Below are 16643 nucleotides of genomic sequence, written 5' to 3'. Positions count from 1 at the left end.
AGGGCCATGGGCCAGTGAGGAGCATCTCGTCTCATAGTGGGGTTGGCCATGTGTAGACACCTAATTTTTAATAAAGAACTAAGGCACATTAAATGTGCAAGAGATAGTCTTTTTACCAGTGGTGCTGGAAAAACTGGATCTTCACCTGCAAAAGAATGAAACAAGGGCCTTACCTCACACCATGGACAAAAAAAACCCAAAAAAATGCAAGATGGAGCAAAAACCTAACTGTAAGTCACACAATTACTAATGCCATCAATGAAAAAGTAGGAAAGGACCCTAATACAAGGCACAAACACACTATTGCACATAATGAAAAATATCCACACTATAGAAGACAAAATAAAGAACTGGGATCTACCAGAAATACATTTAAATGACAAAAGGCTTCATCCAAAAAAAAAAATTTCATGAAAAGTCTATTTTTTTCCCACAGATTGGGAAAAAATAGTAATAATACATCAGATGAAGGGTTCATCTCCGAAATCTACAGAAAACCACTACATCTTAACAACAACCAAAAACACAAGTAATCTGATGGAAAAATGGGCCGAAGCCTTGAATAGACAGTTTACCAAAGCCAGCAACCATGAAGCAGTGTCTGCAGTCATTATCAATACGAGAAATACAACTGAATACCACAATCAGATGTCACCTCACCGACACATCTGGCAAAATTCAATAAAACAGAAGATAAGCAATGCTGGAGAGAATGTGGGGAGAGAGGAATGCTTTTCTGTTGCCTGAGGGACTGCAGAACCACACAGCCCTTGTGGAAGTCGGTATTGCACTGCCTTACACAACTGCAAACACAATACCTTATGATCCAGCTGTCTCTCTCCTGGGTATATGCTGTGAAGAAATGAAAAATATAACACCAACAGCCATAGGTGCACCTATGTTTACTGCAGCAACAGCAAAACACAGAAACACATCTCCACAAAAGAATAAAAGTAATCCAATCGAAAAATGGGCTGGAGCCATGAATAGACAATTTACTGAACCCCACGACAAAAGAACAAGGACATTGATACTGTGACGTTGTACACATTAATAAACCAATGATCACTCTCTCAACCGTGGCAAACATGGACCAAACTAGAGAACACTGTGCTTAGCAAACTCAGTCAACCTTCCATACAAAAATATTCTATATCATCATTGTTAGAAGGAAAAATAAAGAAGGAAAAGGTTTGTACATCAATAGACAAGACTCCGATGACTATGAGGAGGAGGCCGGGCACAGGGGAGGGAACAGGAAGGAGGGAAGGGGTGAGGACACACACACACAAATGGAGGTTTAACTGAATATTGCTGTTGATTTCCTTTCTTGGGCTGTGTAATATATATATGTCCCTCCAGATTCCCCATCCCTCAAACCTAAATGGACTTGGAGTCTATCGATGCAAACAATTCATCTCAAACAATCAATAAAAACATTTTAATTTGAGAACACCTTGAAAAGGCTAAAATTTCTCATTTCAGACAAACTTTTGATGCCTTAGTTAACATACCTCTTTTTGTGGAACTACTGAAGAATCATTGCTAAGCACTGATTTGGGTCCAACCTCATTAAACACTCAAAAACGAACAACAACCAAAAAAATAAGAACTCAACTATCATATATTTTTTAGGAATCTGAAGCTAAGATTATCATGAGAAAACAGGCAAGATTAAAATTAACATATTACTGATCCCACTCATTTTAAAAAGTGACCATCTCAGAAACCCACGGGACAGTTCTCCCTACCCCACAGGGTCGCTGTGAGTCGGCACTGACTGCGTGGCTGTGAGTTTCCCGGGTGTTTCTGGCTTGGCCACACGGCTACAGCTCGGTAGACTCCATGGAGGGTGACACAGCATGTTGGATTCACAGTCCTTGCCCGCATCCATACTCTGCAAAGGACTTTTTTAAAAACCCACTGGCCTCCACTGGTGAAGGGGATGGTCACCAGGTATGAAGAAATCATGGGCCTCTTGGGTCATGGTAAGAAATCCAAAAAAAAGAAATGCACCGGCCTCAGTTGATTCCAACTTTTAACAACCCTGTGCTGGTCATTCCAAAGTGTGAGCAGGAAGCTGCCAGATATTCGAGCTGGATACAAAAAAGGTCGTGGCATGAGGAATATCATGGCTGTCAGAGAGAACCCCAGAAAGATGTGTTCTTATGCTTTACTCACTACGCAAAGACATTCAATTATGTGGATCATAACAAATCTGCAAAACACTTCAAAGGCATTGCCCAGAATACTTCCTTGTGCCCATGAAGAACCTGTTCACCTTGAGGTTGTCTCCTTTCACCACACTTCCTCAGTCTGTATAATCCGAGAGATGGACTACATGGCAAAGGACAAAGCACCAAGACCGGAGAAAGACTTGTTAACCACTTACAACAACACACCCTTCGAACGTGAAGAGGACTTGAAGCATGGTTGATACATCTCAACATAAAGAAACCAAAAATCCTCGCAACTGGACCAATACATAGCATCATGATCATTGGAGACAAAATTAAAGCTGCCAAGGATCTCCTCTTACTTGGCACGGCGTTGTGCAATGGAAGCCGCAAGTCAGAGGTCTGGTGGGTTTGAAGGGCCAAGGGCCATTCAGTTAGCAGGTACCACATTGGGCAAAGCTGTGTCACAGGACCTCTGTATAGTGTTAGAAAGTACAGATGTCACCCTGAGAATGAAGGTGCGCCTGACCCAAACGGTGGTATTTCCAGTCACCTCAGATGAAAAATGTGAGAGATGAACACTGATTAAGGGAGTCCATGCAGGAGAATTGATGCATTTGAATTATGGCATTGCCAAAGAATGTTGGATGTACAATTGACAGATCTATCTACCTTACAAGCAAAGATGGCAAGATTCCATGTCTGGTCCTTTGGGCATGTTATCAAGAAGGACAGGTCCCTGGAGAAGGTCATGACTTGGGAAAGTAGAGGGTCTGTGAGAAAGCCCAAGACTTTCCACAGGAGGAGCTCAGAGTGACCGCAGCAGTGGGCTCAGCATAGCAATGACTGGGAGGATAGGAAAGACAGGGCAGCACTTCACTCTGCTGTACAAAGTCATAGGGACCGTAGCTTCCTTGACGGCACCTAAAACATGGTGAGAAGCAAGAGGCAAGTCCATTTCCTGGAGCAGAGAATTCACACGTGATCACTGAAGTCCCTGGTCTCCCACCTGGGGTTACCTGGGACCACGAGAAGTCAGTTCCCCACTCGTGCTCGCCCTGGCCATACTTCACATTTCTAGAAACGTAGCCTCCTGGGGCTGAAGACAGTGCTTAAAAGGGAAGGGCTTCCCGTTGCCCACTTCCCCTCTGCTGTAGTTGTTAGGTGCCAGAGCAATCCGATGTGAGCGGGCAGAACCACCCCGAGGGCTTCCCAGGCTGCAATCATTACAGAAGCAGATGGCCAGGGCTGTCTCCCGCAGAGCAGTGGGTGGATTCCAACGGCTGACCTTTTAGTTAGCCACTGAGCGCTTAGTCACTGCACGGCCAAGATGCCTTTTCAGCTGCCAAGGGAAAACAAACTCGCTGCCGTTGACTGCAAGTGCTTCCATCTCATAATCACACTGAAAGGGCTTCTGGGGCTGTAAGACTTTACAGACAACCTCCTGGCTCTCCTACAAAGCAACTGGTGGGCTTGAACTGCCAAGGTCCTTTCAGTTAGCATCTAGCACTTACCTGAGAGCACCACTGTTACTGACACCCGAAGGGAGTTAATCAGCATGGCAGTCAGGTCAAGTGACAGCCATCAAAGTTGTGGTTGCAAAGAAGGCCTGAACTACTAACCACACAATCAGCAGTTGACTCCACTGGAGGAAGATGTGACTGCTCCCTTACAGATGGACAGCCTCGAAGAGTATACGTCTGTCGATGAGTACACTGGGCGGGGCTTAACATTAAGTATATATATACATACGGGAGACAAGCTCGGTATCGCGCACCTAATTGGACACTTTCAGCCTAGTTTGTATTCAGTCCTCGGTGACCCAGGCCATGTACTTTAGACAACCAGAACTTTCGACTCTGTCCTTTCGAGGTGCCCCACATCCACACCGGCAGGATTCTATTTGGAGCTCCCAGTAAGCAAACCACTCTAACTGAAACACACCGGTAGCAGAGTAAAGAAATACTCCCATGTGCCTCAGGCTGAAATGCACCCCTGTGAGAAGACGCCGATGACTATTTTCCCAAGGATATGGATGTGGAGGCCATTGGACTTGGGTTCCAAATCCTTGCCTTGAGCGTGCCCGGTAAACGGCAACTGGAGGTGACTGTGTGTGGTCCCCTCGCCTCTGTGAAAGGGCACCGCTGAAAGCTTTCCCCTCCCTCCAACTCTCTTTGTTCGTGTAGATACTGCCCAGTCACCTAAGTGGCGAATACACATCAACAATCCATATATTGAGGTCTAAAAAACGGTCCTATACATGCAAACTTCCTTTCTCTCGACAGCCTTTTAAATTCTATACCAGTCGCTAAATGAATAGTCATAGCAACAGAACTACCATCAGCCCCGTGGGGATCATTGTAATGTCCTTTAATGAAATCATCTCAGGAGAAAGACTGGGCTTCTACTCACAGGGACAGTTCTGCTCTGTCCTATAGGGTCTATGTGAGTTAGAATCAACTTGATGGCAGTCAGTGAATAAAATAATAATAATGTGTTTTAAATGAACCAGGGACATAAATAAACCATAGATATATGTATGGGTTTTGAGCTCACACTGAATCGTAGCCCCAATCTAAGGACAAGCAGGCCTTATGACCCTGCTCAGTCATGAAGTGATCACTGAGGATATGGGTGCTGTAGCAAAGTGTGGTGAAGAAAGCAGTTGGTGCCTGGCGCCCAGAAAAAAATAGCATCTGGGGTCTTGAAGGCTTGTCTTACAACAAGCAGCCATCGAAGTGAGGCGTCAGTTAAGTCTATGCAGAAGCAGCACACCAGCGTGTGGGATCCAAGAATTGTGAACAATAAAACCCAAACCCAGAGGAGGAAGCAGTATTAGAGCTTAAATTCTGAACACCCGGTTTGCAGAAGGCTACAGATGACAGTGAAAGCCCCCAATCCACTTGCAGGGTGGCCCATGCAGATGAAGCCTCTACTGAAGCCCCTCTGACTAGGGACCTGAAAGGGGAGAGGCCTTGCTAGCAGGGTACATTGCAGGGTGGGCTGCTGACACCTGTCATTTTGTCATTGACTTCCTTCGCAATGTACAATTGCTCCAACTGTTCATATTTTCTCCTCTATTTCGGATTTCAGGGTTGTTGTTGTTTTTTTCATGTCATTGTTGTTGAATTTGTTTGTTGACTGTCTTTATTTTGCATAGTCTTCTATATATGAAACCCAGATTAGGCAAACCTATAGAGACAACAACTGGATCAATGGATTTAAAGGGACATCGGATGGGAGACTAGCAGGAAATGGGAGCTAAGCACAATGAGTACAAGGGGAAAAATGTCCTGGGATTGGTCACGGTGATAGTCACACAGCTCTTATGAGTGTGATAGAATTATTGAAATGCATCAGGTATGAATTATACGTCTGTGAAATTGCTAAAAATAAAGAAATTAATTTTTAAAATAAATACTTTTTTAAAGATGGACAGTTTATGAAGCACAAAGGAACAGTTCTGCTCTGTCCTATAGGGCCACTATCAGTCAGAATCGATCCGGTGGCCATGGGTTTGGCTTTGGAATCTATACAGAAAGCCTGTCTCCCAAGATACTGCTGGGCAGGTTCGAACTGACAGCTTTTAGGTTAGGAGTCAAGTGCAAACTGTTTGCAGCACCTCCTGCCTCAATTTCCTCATCTGTGAAATGAGGACAGTAAGCACGCCAGCCTTACAGGGGCGAGGACTAAGGGAGCATTAACGTGTGACGAGTGGCTGTACTCAGGAAGTGTTGCTGGGTATTTCTAGAGTTCTCCTTTCTGCTCCCCACGAACCTCCAGGTGGGAACCTTAGCATTCCTAAAAAGAGAATCCTAATTCAGGTCCACATTGTCCCAAAGGCACACACACATTCATGGCACACACAACTATGTCATCCATAGTTCAGCTCTGTGTATGTTTCCCATGGCCTGGCAGAGCTTTGTGGGGATCAGAGGTGCCCTGTAGCCTTACCTGATCTCATGGACCCTGATTTGCATCCCAGAGTCCAAGTCTGGGCCCCAGGTGTTCCGAGAGGGCTTAGATTTTCCTGATAGGACCAGAGAATTTCTCAGGGGCCAGAGAAGAAGTGCTCTGTTTTTATTTGTTTAGGAAGGGCCTGAGGAAGGGGACCAAATATAAGCCAGGCCTATGCTGGTCTCTTACACACAGGGAAGTCGCCAGCCACCCAGGCCTGGACCCATCCTCCTCTCCCATTTCCACCCACACCCCTGAAGGTCCCCCAGGCATGAGTCAGGGCCCTCCTCTCTTCAAAGTGGCTCCCAAACTCAAACTCACGGCCATCAAGTCAATTCTGACTCATAATGACCCTATAGGATGAAGTAGACTGCCCCCACCCCCATCCCATGGGCTTCCAAGACCGTAACTCTTCACAGAAGCAGAGAGCCTCATCTTGCTCCCTGGGAGCAGGTGGTGCGTTCAAGCTGCTGGTCTTGTGGTTGGCAGCCTAAGGAGACCTCAGACTATCACAGCTCCTGGCCCCTGAGATTAGCTGCTCTTCACAGAGCCTGTTTGCCTCCGCTGCCAGGTGCAGGGGCCACCATGGAGCCTGGGCAAGTGTCTCTAAGGGCCTCTACATCCCCAAGAGCAGTGACCAGAGGTGCCACCACTATGTCAAGCCAAGGCCCTGTGTTTGCTCGGCAGCTTTGCCTCTCACAGTCCTTCCGTAGGCACCTGCATGATCCACCTGGGTCCCGGTGAGGGAAGCAGGACAGATGTCCCATAGAAGGAGAAAGAAACGGCAGTGCATGTCGGGCTTCCTGATGTGGCCTACCTGTATTCATTTGTTTTTGATTCCTGGGCTCCGAGGAACCTAGGAGCCAGGCATTTTTCATTCCACTGGACCTAGGACCCCTTTGCAACAGTGGCCCTGAAGGCCTGCCCAGGCGCATCCTCCACCCATTCCCTGACCCTTCAGAAGCTGAATAGCTTTTCCACAATACCTACCTGTTAGAACCTTTTAGAGCATGCTTCTCCCTCTCCCTCAACCTCTTCACTCGGGGCCTCAGGCTCCAGCCGTTCACTCCCCATCCCTGCACTGAGAAACCCTGACAGGGAATAAGCCAGTCCTGAAGGGTTGCTAAGCCTGTTGCAGCCCCTTTAAGAATGGCGGAGGCCTGGGTGGTACCAACAGTGACTGCACTCTCTGCCAACGGAAAATCACCACAAAAGAAAGGCCCGGTGTAACCATGAAACATACAACTTTCCTCTAGCTCCTAAATGCTCCCTCCCCCCCCTCCCCCCACTCTTATGACACGAATTCTACCTTGCAAGTCTGGCTAGACCAGAGGATGTACACTGGTACAGATAGGAACTGGAAACACAGGGAATCCAGGGCGGATGAGCCCTTCTGGACCAGTGGTGTGAGTGGCGATACTGGGAGCGTAGAGGGAGAGTGGGTTGGAAAGGGGGAACCGATTACAAGGATCTACATGGACCTCCTCCCTGGGGGACGGACAACTGAAAAGTGGGTGAAGGGAGATGTCGGACAGGGCAAGATATGACAAAATAATAATTTATAAATTATCAAGGGCTCATGGGGGAGGGGAGAGGGGAGAGGGAGGGGAAAAATTAGGACCTGATGCCGGGGGCTTAAGTGGAGAGCAAATGTTTTGAGAATGACAAGGACAATGAATGTACAAATGTGCTTTACACAATTGATGTATGTATGGATTGTGATAAGAGTTGTACAAACCCCTAATAAAACGATTAAAAATAATAAATTTTTTAAAAAGTAAAAGAAATCAGACAAAAAAAGAAAGGCCCAGTGATCTACTTCCGAAATGTCAGCCATGGAAAGCCCTGTGGACAGACTCAGGAGCATCAGGAGTCAAGGTTAGCGCAGTAGCAACTGGTTCGTGGTTGTATGCACAATAAACATTGCCCTCACCCAAGGGCAATTTGTCTTCATGGCGTACAGACACTGAGGCCCAGAGAAGTTCCATGCCTTACCCAGAGTAACTCAACTAGAGTGAAAGCGCCAATATTGAAGCGCAGGTCTTCTGATACCAAAGTCTGGGGTTTGGGGTTTTGTTTTTCAATAAATCATTTTATTGGGGCTCTTACAGCTCTTATCACAATCCATACATCAATTGTACCAAGCACATTTGTACATATGGGGCTGTCATTTTCAAAACATTTTCTTTCTCCTTGAGCCCTTGGTATCAGCTCCTCTTTTTCCCCTCCACCAACCAGTGACCACCTATTTGTATAACAGGCAAGTCCCCTTGTTCCTATTTCTTCCACTTGGGCCAATTGGCAGGAGCTGACTTCCGAACCAGAATACCTCAAATATCTTTCTTATCCATTTGAACCACAGGTTGTTGTGGGTTTGGGTTGGGTTTTGTTTGTCCGTTCGTTGCTTCAGATCTTCCTGAGAACGACACATGTGAAGTGTTTCTGATGTGGGTAGGTGTGTTAGGGTTGTCCCCTGGGCTCCTAAGGCACCTGATAGCAAGACCTGCCCCTCACACCAAATACCCTTTCCTCAGGACCTTTGGAAACGGGACAGTTTTGATTCTGGTGGCGCTGGTGGGCAGGCTCTGGGGACACACCTCAGTGCTTGGTTTGACACTGCTGAGGTATCTCTGTCCGTCTTGTTTCAACTCTGCCTGAGGTCGCTGAGGCAGGGAAGTTCTGCTGCACTGAGCAGGGATCTGGGTCTGCAAGGATGGAGAATGTTCAGCACATCAGACTGTCCATTGTGGCAGCCTGGCCTTGTGACCTCTGAAGGCAATCACAGATCCTTTCGTGTGTAGTCAAACAGCCTTGGACAGTGTTCAGCTCAGTTGCTATCATAGAGGTGACACACAGGCCCAGGTTCCTACATCCACAAGCTGGTCCCTTGTTACCTTGCGACAGCGCCATCTAGGGGAGGTGGGGACAGCCAAAGCCATGGCACTTCACATGCCATAAACAGGGATTCCTAGCCTGGTCCCTGTCTGGGGAGTTGACCCGCCCCTCTGCTTCCTCCCACAGGTTCTCAGCCACTACCAGTCTCAGAAGTTTCTCTACTTTGCCCCTTTCTGGCTCCCGAGTCACCAGCGAGTATTCCCTCTCCATGCCGTTTTCTAAATTCCACCTCAAGGAAGATGGAACGTTGATGACCTTCGCAGACCAGAGCACTCAGACTGAATGGCTCTACGAGAGCCAGTCGTGTAAGGAAATCAGCACAGAGCTGGCCAGCCCACCACCGGGCTCTCCGGGAACTGGTGAGCAAACAGTGGTCTGGTGGCCATGCATTTCTATTAACTATTAACTATCATGGCTACTGTTACCATGGTGCTTCCAGGGAAGGAGGGTGTCTTGACATTTGAAGCGATTTGGAAGTAACAAATTAGACTCCCCACCTGGCCTTGTCTCCCTGGCCCTTGCACCCTCACAAGGACATTCAGGTGCAGCACTGGAGAGAGGAGTCAGATGGGCCATGCGGTGATGGCTTATTCGACACACAGTTCCCTGAGGCACACTGAGACTCGGGTCACCTAGCCAGAAGGCTGCCCCTGACAACAAGGGAACCGGACCTGTGTGCTGCAAGCAGGGCGAGGGTAGTTCAGTTTCCCAGGCTTCTCAGAGACTGGGCCTGCCGCATGATTCTGCTGGCTCAGGGGTGGCAAGGTGTTCAGAGAGCCTCGTAACCAAGCACCACCTAGCCTCAGGCTGTATGTCCTGGGAGGGTGAGACCTTGCAGGGTTGACTTAATCAGCTTCTCAAGAAGGGGACTGACCAGACGGGCCTGCACTCACAGCCTCCTACTGTGTCAAGACAGCATTTTCAGAAAATGAGGCTGCACACATCCACAGAGAAAGGGCAGAAGCCAACTTTGGAAGCCAGTCTCTACTACTGTCTTTCCATTTCCCCTCCCCTGCCCCTGCATCAGACTTCTGGAATTGTTCTACATGTATTCAAGACTATTTCCCTTGGGGACATGGGCCATTTCCTGCACAGATTACTCCCTGGCTCCCCGGGGGTAGGGGATATGAGCAGTACCCAGATCATCAAGCAGAGAGTGATGAGTAGACCTCAGGCCACCCTGACACTCTCTCTTTGTGGCAAACGTGTGTGGCCACAGCAAGGAGACACACAGAGAGGTCAGCAAGATTGCCCTGAGGGTGTCAATCCTCTACCCAGTTAAACCCACTGGCCCATGACTCCCATGTCCTGAGGGCAGGACACTGGGCCGCATTTCTCCCCACTGTTAATCATTGAAATCCAGCCTTGGAGTGATGGAGCCACCATTGGTCCAGAAGTGCATCCCACAGCTGAGTGTTGGCAGCCGTACATTAGATTTCCCAGGCCCTCACTGCCGTGCCCACCACTCCCCCTGCCTGCTGAGGTTTGCAGCTGGGGTGTGATTAAATGACGTGAGGAACTGGAAGCCCTGTAAGGAAAACACTGGGGAGGCCCGGCACAGGCAGAGCGGGCCAAGAGCGCTGCAGTGCCCACCTCTCGGGGTGAGGAGCACTTTACAGGTCCAGTCTGTTCACCTGGGGCTTTTGTCAGCATGTGACTCAGACAGAATCGTGAAAGCCACTTACTGAGTAATTGCCTATGAAGTGCCAGTGCTAAGCATGAAGGGATACGGAAGAGACTGAGGGAGAGGCCAGCCAAGCCGTTCAGACAATTGGAGACCCATCCCCAGAGACAGACCCTGCTGAAACCACAGCTTCCTCTGTCCTGCTCACCCGCCCCACCCCCACCCTCATCCTTTGGTCTTATAAATGTAATTTATAGTCTTAGCGTTATATCTGTATCTAAATTTTAAGCACCCTGCATATTTCATCTGGACAGACTTGTGTGTGTTTTAGATATTGGGTTCTTTGAGGATAACTTATTAAACGTAACAGTATTAATAGTTGAAATGGTGTCAGTTCCCCCTCAAGATGACCCCATGTGTAGCAGAATAGAACTATGCTCCCAGGGTGGTCAATGACTGGTGTTTCAGAAGAACTTGACCAAGATTCTCTTTTACAGTGCCCCTGGCGGGGTTTGAACTACTAACCTTTCAGTGTGTAACTGAGCACAAGCTGTTTGTACCACCCAGGGACTCATGTATAGTGTTTGGTAAAACTTTGGGCACCCACAATCAACATCTCCATTCAGATCCTGTGAAGTTGGTGAGCTGGGTGAAGGTGTGAGCTATGCTGGAGCCTCGTGGCCAGGGCCTTTGGCAGCCCTAGGTCGGCATGATGGTAGTGGCAAAGATAGAGACCCAAGGAGAAGCAAGCAATTCCCTAAAATGCATGGAGGAGGTTTCTCTTTCTCATCTGCCTATGGTAGTTGGTTATGCCTCCTCTATCCATTTCTCTGTAACTTCCACCAAATGACTGGGTGAGACCAGGAAAATAAGGTGTAGCGGTCTCTAATCCGGGTCCGTTTTACCATTTCTCTGAGTATAAGCTAGCCATTGCAGAAGCAGAAACAGAGATTCCTGTGACGGCCAAGAGAGAAAAGCCACCAGCGGAGGACCTGGGAAGTCCCTGCCTGAAGGATGGAGGCAGCGGAGGAGCCACAGCGCTGAGGGCCTAGGCAGTGAGGCAGAGCAGCAGGCAGGCTCCCCGATGCACAGCGGCAGAGGATAAGGGACCAAGAAACAAAGAGGAGACTGAGGACCAAAGAGAGATTTGGCTGCTGGCTAAGGAGAGTGTATCCTTAATGCGTTCTGATCTTGGCTGTGGCCGTGCAACAAAATGAACACCTTCACCCAACACCCCCAACCTTAGGAAAATAAGCAGCAAATGCACTATAGAAATCCTCTACAAGAACAGAGAAAAAGCTGGAGCCCTGAATCTTGATGTGTGTGAACAGAAGGGGTAGAGTGAGTGTATCCCCTTCACGGCCCAGGAGACTGCTGGAACAGATGCTGAACCACCCCTGGTTCCCCAAGGGTCCTAAGGGTACTCAGAGGGGGTCACAAGCACATACACTGGCCAGTGGATTAGGGCTGGAATCCATGTGGGACTTTTTTTTTTCTTTGTATATTTTTTTCTGCATTAAACCAGTGGAGCACGGTAAAAGAGCAAGGCCTATATTCACCCCCTGCTCTTTGTAGTGTTATCAGCAATAGCCTGAGGCTAACAAAACAGGCTGGGGACTTAACATTTTTTTCCCTCACTTTTCTACACCTGGGGAACTACACAAAAGGGGGGGGTAGACCACACATACCCCATTGCTATCCTGGCTGCGGTGAGAGTCTACCCAAACAGCACTCTAAGGACAGCAGCCACATATTCCCCACTGTTCTCCCTGACTGAGGCAAGATTCCATGAAAATGGGAGGGCCAGCCACACGCTCCCCACCCTGCTGTCTGTGGCTGAGGTGAAAGCCCACCCAAAAAACACTGCAGGGGTGCTGGTCACTGTTTGTGTTTGCTTGGCTGTTTTGGTGTTTCTATAAGTACTTTCTCACTCCACTTGAGGGAGTCCATTGTTGTCGCATGATCCAGTTACCCTCCCACCTCTAACAGTTGCATCCAATGTCATGGAGACAACAGACCATCCAATGAAGAAGCAAGAAGGGTTAACCCAAACAAGTGACCATTATATGGATACAAAAGGGCCTCCTGAGAAACAAAAGGCATTGAAGCTACCAGAAAATAAAATTAGAAGGATGGTCGGGTATTTTCAAAGACTATAGAACATGATTGAGAGAGCTACAGTGTAAAACTAATGAAAAAAATTAGAAACCATACCCCCAAAAATAGAGACGCAGAAGATCAATACTAATACAATAGACAATTCTTTAAAATAGCAAAGCCGTAGAAGTGAAGCAATGGAAAACCACATCAATGAGTTTCAAAAGACACATTTCTTGATTCAAATCTATGAAAAGAACAATCAATTGAAAAAGCAAAAACTCCAAAGAATTATGTTAGAGGCTATCAAAAGGAATAACTTACACTGGTATTCCAGAACAGGAAGAAACAAACAAGCAAAAATCCACAGAGAAAATAGTCCAAGAATGGCTGGAAGAAAACTTCCCTAACACCACAAAAGAGGAGAAAATATCTATTCCAAAAACTGAAAGACGCCAAACGGGATAGACTCCAGGAAAAAAATCACCATGATCTATTACATTCCAGAGTTCTGACAAGGAAGGTGTCCTAAGGGCAGTTCTCAGAAAAAGAACAGTTATCTACAAAAGGGAATCAGTAAGAATAAGGTTGGGGTTTTTTTCAGCAGAAACCATGCAGGTAAGAAAGTCATGATATATATAAAATGCTGGGGAAATTTTGCAACCAAAAATCTTATATCCTGAAAAAATATAAAGAATAACGGGTATTTCCAGATAAGAATGAATTAAAAGAATTTGTAAAAACAAGATCAACCATACAAAATACGAAGGGGAGTTCTTTGGACAGAAAGTCAACAGCAGATATCAACCTGAGATGAACATAAAAGACACGACCAGCCAGAAATCAACCCACTTAAAGCAGCACCCCAAAAGACCAAACTTACAAGATTGAAACTAGGGAGGCCAGTGAGAGCATTTCTTGGTGAAGATCATTACAAAGAAAATAGAGGGTAATGCAGAGCATTTTAAGGGAGAGGAAGTAGTTCATAAGAGAGAGAGCAGCCTGCCTTAAACTTGAGGAGGAAATAATAAACAAAGTAACCTCAAAGATTATGGGGACACTTCATTAAATAAAAAAGAGGGGAAATTGGCCACTCTTCTGAGGAAGGGCTGGACCCTGCACAGGCATGCAATAAATGTCTATTGCGTTGGGAAAAAAAAAAAAGAGGGAAAATCTAGTAAAATACAAAATAGTGGCCAAAGGGGAAAAACATGACAAGAAAATTCACAAACAAAAGGAACTCAGCATGGAAATTTAGAAAGAACAACAAAAAAATCACAAAGAAACACACTGCAGCTCACTTGCTCCCTGGTGATCAGATCAGCATGCTGTAGCTTGAGCTAGTTCTTTGCCTCAACAATGAACTGCAGTACCTGTGGGCCAAGCCAACCCATGGGTCATGTTGGCAGCGCGTGAGGCTCCTTCAAGACCTGCTTCGCAAGCTGCTGGTTGAGCTTGAGGCTGTTGGATCCGGTTGCCATTCATCGACTGAGATCGGGCCTGCTTCACTAAGCTCCCATGCTATTGACTGTTGCTGACCACCCTGCTGTCTGCTGCGGGCAGAGGCTGCCTGTCTTGCCTCAGGGAAGATTCTGCTGTCTGCTTCATTGACTTTAGACCAGCAGCCCGTGTGAATTGAAGGACTTTGAGTATATTAACTGTTCCACGGAAGTGAGTTAAACTGAGCCCTCTGCACTGCTGTGTAGACTAATTTGGCTGCTATATTTCTTCTCGCTGTATAAACCTATCCATATATATACAAATATGAAAGAAAGAAACACACTACAAAATGACAGTGATAAATTCACACAGTTCACGTTCCACTTCCCACACTGCATGTAAATGGATAAAATGCACCAGTCAAGAGACGGAAAACAGCAGATTGGTTAAGAAAGCAGGACCCATCAATATGCTACCTACAAGAAACACATCTTACACAGAAAGATCAAAACAGATTAAAAATCAACAGATGGAGAGCCAGGTTGGCAAGATGGAATTGCCCCCTTTCTTCCCAGCTATATCTGTGCTCTTTCTCCCCAGCTGCTGGCCCTTGCCCTGCTCCCATGGTCTTTCACAGAGGTCAAAGTTTTACATTTGGGAGCCAATAAATAGCACACCTGATTGACTGAAAGTTGGGGGCTTTGGGCACCACAGTCTTCCAGTGGTCCTATCTCATCAAGCAACATAATGAAGATGTTTTGGAATACAAAAAAAGAAATAGATTGGAGCAAACTATTGAAATACTGATACAACATGCTCCATGTAGTGATTGTAGGAATTCTTCCAGATTCACTAATCTTTTGAATATAAATGAGAGAGAACAGCTATATGTGAATCTATATATCATCAGTATTCATTAAGTGATAAAAAGTAAAAATACTGCCATATTCTTCGGATATTGCATATTGTGATAAGTTGGCAAAATGTCAACTTTAAGGTATAATATTAAAAGTGTTTCCGTTTTTTAAAAATCAAAGAATTGAAAAACATATCAAGCTAATGGCAATCAGATAAAGCAGCGGTATTAATCTCAGATGAAACAGACTTCAAGACAAAATCTACTATGAGAGACAAAGAAAGGCATTACATAACGATGAAAGGACAATTAACAGGATGATATAATAAACATATTTGCATTCAATGAAAGACCCTAAAAATACATTAATCAAATTCGTATAGAGTTGAAGAGAGAAATAGACAATACTACAATAATAGGAGACTTCAATACACCACTCTGAAGGAGGAGCAGAACATTGGGAAAGAAACTCAAGATACAAAAAAATAAACACCACAATCAATCTGGCCTCTTAGACATACACAGAACAATCAATCCAACAGCAGCACAATCTACATTCCTTTCTAGGACACATGGAACATTCTACAGATGAGACCAAATGTTAGGTTACAAAGCAAGTCCTTTTAAAAAAAAATTTAAAATAGTTTTATTGACATATAATTCACATATATACAATTCAATAATTCAATCATATTTTTAAAGTTGTACAAGCATCACTACAATCAGTTCTAGAACTTTTTCTTTCTTGTACTCATTGTTATTAGCTCCCCATTTCCCCTCAACCTCCCCTGCCACACCAAGAAAACATTAAGCCAGTTACTGCCTCTATAGATTTAGCTATCCTGGACTTCATACATAGAAAAACATAGCCCCAAATAGTAAAAAATATAAACAACAATAACAAAATAAACCACAAAAATCCTCAACTGAAAAAAAAAAGCTGGACATATTAAAAACTGGAACAAATTTAGAATAGGTCACAGGGAGACCAAATGATCAGGTGTTAGATTTTAACCTAAGTGCATCTGCAACAATCCACTTTCTTAGCACTATGCATGCTAACAAGGTTACTCACTTCCCTGGTCTATGGTCACAGGGAATTCACTGCAGGGTTAATCCACATGTATTCCCTCTTCACTTTTTTAAAAATATAACAACTTTAAAATGGGTCAAAGGATATTACATTTTAAGCTAATTACATCTACCATAATAGAGTTTACAATCTGTCTGATAGCAAGGCTATCACATCCTTCAATTAGGGGCAGAGGGAATTCACTTGAAGCTTAATCCATGTGGGGACACATAAATGCATTTGGGGCTTCCACCATCATCTATAGCCTTCTGCAAACTGGGTGTACACAATTAAAGCTCTGATACCATTTTCTCCTTCAGATTTGGATTTTGTTATTTATAATCTTTGGATCACACAGACTGGTGTGCTTCGTCCATGTGAACTTAGTTGGCATCTCACTTAGCGTCTCATGTAAAACAAGCCTTAAAGACCCTAGATACTATTCTTTTTGATAGCTGGGCACCACCTGCCTTTTTCACCACCCTTACTCTAAAACATCAGGCTATTACAGCCCATTTTCTAAGA

The sequence above is a fragment of the Echinops telfairi genome, unplaced genomic scaffold (genome assembly GCF_000313985.2).
Source record: "Echinops telfairi isolate 266 unplaced genomic scaffold, ASM31398v2 ScPeMD7_7467;HRSCAF=8505_1, whole genome shotgun sequence".
In the NCBI taxonomy this organism is placed as follows: domain Eukaryota; kingdom Metazoa; phylum Chordata; class Mammalia; order Afrosoricida; family Tenrecidae; genus Echinops; species Echinops telfairi.
The sequence above is the reverse complement of the archived record's forward strand: the minus strand, read 5'-3'. Positions refer to the sequence as shown.